The sequence below is a fragment of the Pinus tabuliformis genome, chromosome 2_2, assembly GCF_031772625.1.
Source record: "Pinus tabuliformis cultivar Carrire ecotype Pingquan chromosome 2_2, CPIR1, whole genome shotgun sequence".
Taxonomy (NCBI): domain Eukaryota; kingdom Viridiplantae; phylum Streptophyta; class Pinopsida; order Pinales; family Pinaceae; genus Pinus; species Pinus tabuliformis.
In genome coordinates this window covers 1,142,943,395-1,142,951,865 of record NC_142300.1, presented here as the reverse complement: position 1 = coordinate 1,142,951,865, position 8,471 = coordinate 1,142,943,395, and positions in this window count along the sequence as shown.

Below are 8,471 nucleotides of genomic sequence, written 5' to 3'. Positions count from 1 at the left end.
TTGTTCGATCAAATTAGGGGGGAAACTCTGTTTTCAAAGATAGATCTGAGGTCGAGATATCATCAGTTGAGAATCAAGGAAGAAGATATCCCGAAGACAACCTTTAAGACAAGATTTGGGCATTATGAATTTGTAGTTTTACCCTTTGGACTGACAAATGCCTCGGGCGTTTTCATGAATGGATGGAATATTTAGGGATTACTTAGACAAGTTTGTACAAGTCTTTACCGATGACATTTTGATCTACTCAAAGACCCCAGAAGAGCATGATGAACACTTTAGGATAGTTCTACAATGTCTTAGAGAAAACCAATTATACATGAAGTTGTCAAAGTGTTCCTTTTAGCAAACCAAGATTCATTATCTTGGGCACATTATCTCTGGGGATGGTATGACAGTAGACCCAATAAAGAAAACTACACAAACCATGATCTAGAAATGGCAGCAATTTTTTATGCACTAAAAATTTGGAGACACTACCTTCTAGGAAGGAGGTTTGATGTTAGGACTAACCATTGTGGGATACAACACATATTCACTCAAGACCACTTAAATGCAAGACACATATGATGGTCTGGGCTAATTAGTGAATATGATTTTGATATCACTTACATAAAAGAATTGGTAAATAGGGTGGTTGATGGTTTAAGTAGGAGGCCTCAAATATTTTTAGTGATTCCCTTAAAGAAAAATTTGAGAGAGAAACTGCTTGATTTACAATTTAAAGACACCTAGTATTAGGAGGTTAGAAAAAGTTTGAGGGAGGATGAAATGAGGGTCCCAAAATATAAAGAATACTCCCTTGATAATGATGGGCTACTACGATTTTGGGGAAGGATATATGTGCCACTGAATGAAGATATACGCTAGCTAATCTTTAATGAAGCACATCACGTAGTATACATGGAACACCCTGGTGTTAAGAAGATGAGTGCAGACCTGAAACCACTCTTCTTTTAGAAAGGGATGAAGAAGGACATTGTAAACTTGGTAGCAAGATGCTTAGAGTGTCAACGAGTAAAAGCTGAACACAGACATCCAATAGGATTATTGCAACCCCATGAGATACCAAAATCCAAATGGGAAGTTATATCAATGGACTTCATTGTGGGGCTACCAATGACCTCAAGAAGACATGATTCCATATTTGTAGTGGTGGACACGTTGACCAAGAGCACCCATTTCATACCAATTAAGACTACATATAAGGCACCAGAAATAGCCAAATTTTTTATTAATGAGATTATGAAATTGCATGGAGTGCATAGGAAGATCATATCTTATAGGGGAGCAGTGTTTACATGAAGGTTTTGGACTAGTTTCCAAGAAGCTTTGGGAACCCAGTTGAACTTCAACACTGCTTATTACCCTAAGACAGATGGGCAGACAGAGAAGAATAATCAAATCCTCGAAGACATGCTTCGGATGTATGTGATGGACCAAAAAAAGAGATGGGAGGAGTTTTTACCCCTTGTGGAATTTTCTTACAATAATAGTTATCACAGCTCCATCAAGATGGCACCATTTGAGTTCTTATACGAAAGACCTTGCAAAACACCTTTCAGTTGGGATCGGCTAGACGACTAAGTATTAATAGGACCAAAAGTGGTGCAAGAGATGGAAGAACAAATGACTATGATTAGAGGAAGGCTAAAAGAAGAACAAGATCGAAAAAAGAGCTATGCTAATGCTCATCAAGTAGATCGAAGTTATGAAGTGGGAGATAGGGTGATCCTAAGAGTAAGGCCCCAAAAAAGCTCTATAATATTTGGAAAGGGAGAAAAATTGTCTCCGCGATTTGTGGGATCTTTTAAAATCTTAGAAAAGAGAGGATCGGTGGCATATAGGCTTGAATTTCCTCCATCTTTAGCTCGTATGCATGATGTGTTTCATGTTTCTATTTTGCATCATTATCTTTCAGATCCTTCACATGTCATTGCATTTGGTCATTTGTAGGTTTTGGACGAGGGAACAGTGATGGTCGAACCAATTTTCATACTGGACCAGCGAACTTTGTAGCTTAGATGATGGTTAGTAGACCAGGTTAAGGTCCAGTGGGACAATTATAGTCCCAGTTTAGCTACTTGGGATGAAACCAAGGAGATGCGTCACCGTTTTCCTTACCTATTCCAAGGACTTCGAGACGAAGTCTAGTATTAAGAGGGGGTGTATGTAGTGCCCCACTCTAGTTGATTCACAGTGATATGACACTAACATTTATTTAGCCCTAAGGCCCACACTTTATTCTTTGAGGACCTCATGTTAAGGATCTAGACACATGACTCTATTATTAGTGGTTATGATATTAGTGGTTGGGATGTTTATGTATGTTATCTATTGGTATTATGATGATTGTAGCATTAATGGTTATGCATGTTCTCAATTTGTATTATGATTATTGCAGCATTAATGATTATGCATATTTTCTATTGATACTATGATGATTGTAGCATAAATGGTTATGTTTGGTCTCTATTGAATTTATGATGATGGTAGAAGTAAAGGATATGTATGCTCTCTATTGATATCATGATGATGATAACTTTGATGGATAGGTATGTTTTCTATTGATGTTACGATGTTGATAGCTTTGATCGATATGTATGTTTCCATTGATGTTATGATGATGATAGCCATGATGGATGTGTCCCCTATGTTACTTACTTGCATTAGTTCTGGTTCACGATTAACAATGATGCGAATGACTAGGTGATGTTAATGATGCTATTATGACAATGACTAACACTAAGAAACATTATTAGTGATGATTATTGAGTATGGTAGGAAACCACCAGAGGCACTCGTATATGACGAGTTGACGACACCTAGTTTGATGAAAATTTACATTATTTTATCTTTGAAATTCCAAGTCAATTTTGAAACATGCTATCTATGTTTATCTATATTATGATGATATGTTAGTGGTTGCAAGCAAAAATTTGTTTCTTGGACGAATGACTCACATATGGGTAATGGAGTTGTACAATTCAATGGAACTGCATGGGAGGGGTGGGGTAGTGTCTCTGATCTCACCCACTAGCACTCCCACTGTGACTTGGGCTGGAAAGGTTAAAACACCTTCCCCTTGAAGATCACGATGTCATGAAGAAAGGCCCAAAAGTTTGGTCGCTCATGCGGATTTTACTGAGGGCGCGCATCAAGGCAGATTCCTTTGTCCCGAACACCATTAGTCTCACTATAGCAGGCAACATAAGAGATGAAAATGGTATCTGTCGTTGCACCTATGCTTTCCCCTCATAGCCACTGAATTCTTGAAGGGAAAGTGGCGTGGCACCCTTGGCATCACAAATAAACTGTTAGGCGTGACACCCTTGGAACTTCAAGGGAAGTTATTAAAGGGCATGACTAGACTTGGCACCCTTGGAATCATTAAAAATAAATAAATTAATAAATATAATCAAGATATGAAAACCAAGTAAATTCACATTAAGGGTAAGTGATGTTATAAACTGAGGTAATTAAATCAAAAATAAAACTTGGGTTAAGAGGATCATAGGAAGAAATAAAATATTTTATGTTAAAAACTCTACCTTTCCCATGCTAGAAAATATTAGGTAGATAATGTAGTTTAATTAGGTAACAAGGGGAAAGAGGGACATAAATGTAAGGATAAATATTAATCCTAAAATAGTTAAACCTAATTAAGAGAAGAGGATGGTGAATTAAAATAAGATTAATAAATTAAATTTTAGAGAAATTTAGAGAACCTCCATGTCGCAACAACCAACATAAGAATATCCATCTAAGAGATAACTTGAGTTAAATTAGGGATTAGATAGGGGATCAAATCTTGACTTATCAATTGAATTTAATAATGAACATAAATTAAGGAGTAAAAAGGAGGATCAAGAGATAGCTACGAGAATAAATAGGAATATTGTTGAGGGAGGAAAATATTAGTTTCAATATAAAATTTAAGTAAATAGTTTTGGAGACCCTTGATGAGAGAGTGACACATGGGTGGGTGAATAATCAAACTATTGAATTATCAAAAATAATTAATTATGCATGAAATGCCGAGTGTCACCTATGAGGACTCCTATAAAAGAAGGGGTAGGCCATGGGAGAAGGGACTTTTCTTTACCCTATTGTTGGATGGATGAGATTATGTCAGAGTAGTGACTACGAGATATAGTGAGTTTGGTGAGGTAGAGGACTTTAGAGAGGGGACTCTTGAGCCAAAGAGTGCTCTCATCTACTAGGTAACGCATTCTTCCATTGTACAACTCCATTGCAGCTTGGGGGTCTGCGGGGAAGGAGAGTACCCAAGGAGTAGGCTGGGAGGTCAATCGGTGGGTCATTACATTCGGATTAAGCACGTCGACATTCACACTTGGAGGCGACCGACAAGAAAGGAGGGAAAACATTGGCAAGTCAAATTTGAATCTCGTCTCTTGGTGAACTGTAACTATGTTTTTATTATATTCTTTTGTATGATTTCATTATGGTTTTAGTTAATAACATGTAATTAGATGATATGTTCAATGAAGTGAAATTCAAGAAATTTTTATATAATGTTTGGGTTCCCAATGCTATGTTTCTTATGGTTGTATTTTTAGCATTTAAAAAAAAAAAAAAATTAGTGTTGGTCACTATACCTAACTTTTTATCTAGAATTCAGAATGATCATAATGATTAACCTGTGGAGGATAAATTTCTTGATGAATATATTTTTTGCAGTATCTACTAAATCACCTTGGTATGTAGGTATTGCTAACTATTTAGCTATAGGGAAATTACCATTTCATTTGTCTCCTAGATAAAAGAGAAGGATAGTTCACAATAGCACATCTTATTCATGGATAAACAAAGAAATATACAAAATAGGACCAGATCTCATCATCAGAAGATTTTTCCGAGAAGATGAGATACCGGAAATACTTAAAGCATGCCATGATGAACCGTGTGGAGTACATTTTTTTGATAGAAGAACTGCTTATAGGGTCCTACTCTTAGGATATTATTGGACTTCCACTTTTAAGGATACCAAGGAATATGTTAAGAGATGGGACAATTGTCAGAGAATGGGGAAACATACTATTTCAAACGAAATGTCATTACAGCCACAGGTACTCATTGAACCGTTTGAAAAATGGGCACTAGATTTTTTTGGTCCATTCAATCCACCTTCAAAACAAAAAAGGTATATTATGGTATGTACTGATTATGTCACTAAATGGGTAGAAGCTAAAGAATTTCCTTTTGCTACTGAAAATGTTGTAGTTTCATTTATTTTTGAGGATATTTTCACTCATTTTGGTGTCCAAAGAGAAATTGTAATAGATCAAGGAACGCAATTTACATCCATATTAGTGCAGAAACTTGTGTATCATTACAAAATCAAGCATCAGAGATCCACTCCATACCATCCTCAAGCCAATGGACAAGCTGAGTCAACAAACAAGGTGATTGAATCAATTCTTACCAAGACTAGACACTTACATAGGAAGGACTGGGCATAAAAGCTTCTAGAAGTTTTGTGGGATTATAAAACTATATGGAGAAGTACTATAGGACATACTCCCTATGAACTTGTTTATGGGAAGCAGGCCTTACTTCCAATAGAGTTCCAGATCCAAACCTATAAAAAATAGTCTATTTGAATCTTGACTTATGAGAAGCACAAAAGCAAAGGATGGGACAACTCAATGAGCTTGATGAAATAAGACAAGAAGCCTTCTAGAAGGCCAGCCTAGTTCAACAATTGAGATCGACATGGCATGAAAAATATATAAAAGAAAGAAAATTTCATCCAGCAGATTGGGTATTACTTTTTGATTCAAAGTTCTAAAACTTCCAAGGAAAATTCCAAACTCACTTGCTTGGACCTTATGAAGCTGAAAATGTCTTTGAAAATGGTACAATTAAAATCAAGACTATTGATGAAAATAAAATTCCTCTTTTAGTGAATGGACATCGACTTAGACTTTATTAGAAACCATTGACAAAAGAAGAATTTGTCAAAATTTTCCAAGATAATTCAGAGTTGAAGATGGTTGAGAAGAGTTCTTCTTCTTTCCCACCTTAGAAATTTTACTTTTCTCTATCGAAAAGAAATATATATATATATATATATATATATATATATATATATATATATATATATATATATATATATATATATATATATATATATATATATATATATATATATATATATATATATATATACATATACATATATACATGAAAACCAAGTTGTTGGCATGGTTATACAGAAAATTTAAAGTGAAAACCAACTCTTGTTGGCACCTTAAATTTTCTCTCTTTACCATTCCTTTCAAAAAGTAAATCCCCTTTTCTAAACATCCCTTTCTTAAAAATATTTCAGCTACAGAATTAGTGACCTTCTGTAGCTCAAGCAAGTTTCTACAACTCTAATAAGATTTCTACAACCAATCTGAGAGGGACACTTGGTGGCTCAAATTGAAGAAATTATTAACTCCTTTCAAGTGCAAAGTACCTCCAAAAAACATCAAAGGAAAAATAAAGGTTAGCATATCAATCTAAGGTATGCGACACTTTAATTTTAAAATAGGACTTAACATATTGCATATATGAATTATGTGGACATAACATTACCGAAATAAAATAAAATCATTGTAGTTCATGGGTGATTGTCGCTTTTCAAATCCCTCATAGTCCGCCACCATTTTAGCTCCTGTCTCATCCTCATTTCAAATCCATCGATTTGATCACTGAATCATTGAATTGAATGCATTCAAGCGACTAAATCATCTCCTCAAACCTTCATTATATTCACTCATTCTCTCATTCCTCCAATTCATAGAGCATCTCCATTTCTCTCCATCATAGAATGAAACCATACCAAAACCATTTTCCCTGTCAAGTAAACAGTTCTTGAGACAAAACATCTCTCACCATGGGCGTTATTGTTCGAATAGAAATATCAGGAAGGAAATTTTTGGAAGGATACCCTCAGACTAGAGAATTTCTACAGAAATTTCAGTGGTTAAATTTCATATAAAAGTTTGATGGTTTCCACAAGGAGGTGACGAAAACCTTTGCACAATCTTTTGATGGAACAGAGGTTGAAATAGGCGATGTCAAGTTTGTAGTAATAGAGTCTCTGATTGCAGAAGCCACTGAATTACCTAGAGCTAGAGAAAATTGGTTCAAGAACAGAGGAATTGAAGGGGAAGATTGGAAAATCTTCTTGAAAAACCCAAGCAAGGATACTACCAGCTTCAGAAAAGGTATTCCTAGTTCTGCCCTCAAAAGTAAATGGAGAAATTTGTTCCTTGTCCTTCAAAATTTTGTTACTTGCGAAGGTTGATTTGGGTGTATGTTTTTCTATCACATTAGGTTATTGATGAATTTCCTTGAAGAGCATCAAATGAATCTTCTATACTTTTTATTACATAGCGTTAAGAAAATGTCAATAAATGTTTAGAAGAAAATCCAGTTTATAGACAACATAATGTAACATCATTGATTGATAAAATTCTTGATTGAGTTTCATCTTCAAAGCATATGTGACAGTTGGGAAACTTTTCTAGTAAGAAATCATTTTGAAGAGAAAACCCCTGAATAGTCAAGTGGTAGCAGAAACCGAAGGGGAAGAAAGAGAAAAATGGAAACAGTAATAGAACATGAACCATAGTCCCAACAAGAATTATAAGAGGATGGTCTAACCATTGTAGAAATTTTGCAGAAAATGAATAGAGGAAGTCTTAGAAGAAAGAAAGCCGACAAGGAAACAGAGGAATTATCCCAAACAAAAATCCTTCCTAAGATGGAAAATCCAAAAGCTAAAGAGAAGAATACTCAAGGATTGCCAACCACGGGTTTGAGAAGAAGCACCAGATCGAACACAATGAAAGAAGTAGCCTCGAGAGTTGCAGAACATATCAATCTTGAGTTGAAAGAGAAATCTAAAGGTCTTGAGGACTCCCCAAGAGAATCACTAAAACTGTCACCAAGGGTGTCACCACCTCCCTTCAGTTCACCTCCAAGGAGTCTAGTACAAAGTTTAGGTATTGATCCTGTGTAGTAAGAAATTTATGATTACATAGAATCATTAGAGAAAAAGGAAGCAGCAACCAAAGGATCAATCCAGAGCCCTGGAGAAGGAAGTAACTAGTTTAATGAGCCACAAGAACCTCCAACATCTAACGTCTTGAAACAATAGATCTTTGAGCTGGAGACATTAAATAGGTACCTCGAAATTGAAAATCAATGCTGAAGGCATAGAATGGAATTCAAATTTCCAAGAGTGACAACCTTATTCTTCACTTAAGTCTATTGTATAAAAAGAACAAGAAATTGAAGAAATAAAAGAGGGAAATGAAAAGAGAAATCATTAACCTAAAATATAAGATCCTTATGAGGAAACCAAGGATGGCACTAGCTGCCAAAAAGAAGAAGAATGTGAAATATGGAAGTGATAGCAAGGATATAAAGGAGAAATAAAATGTTGTGTTGTATGA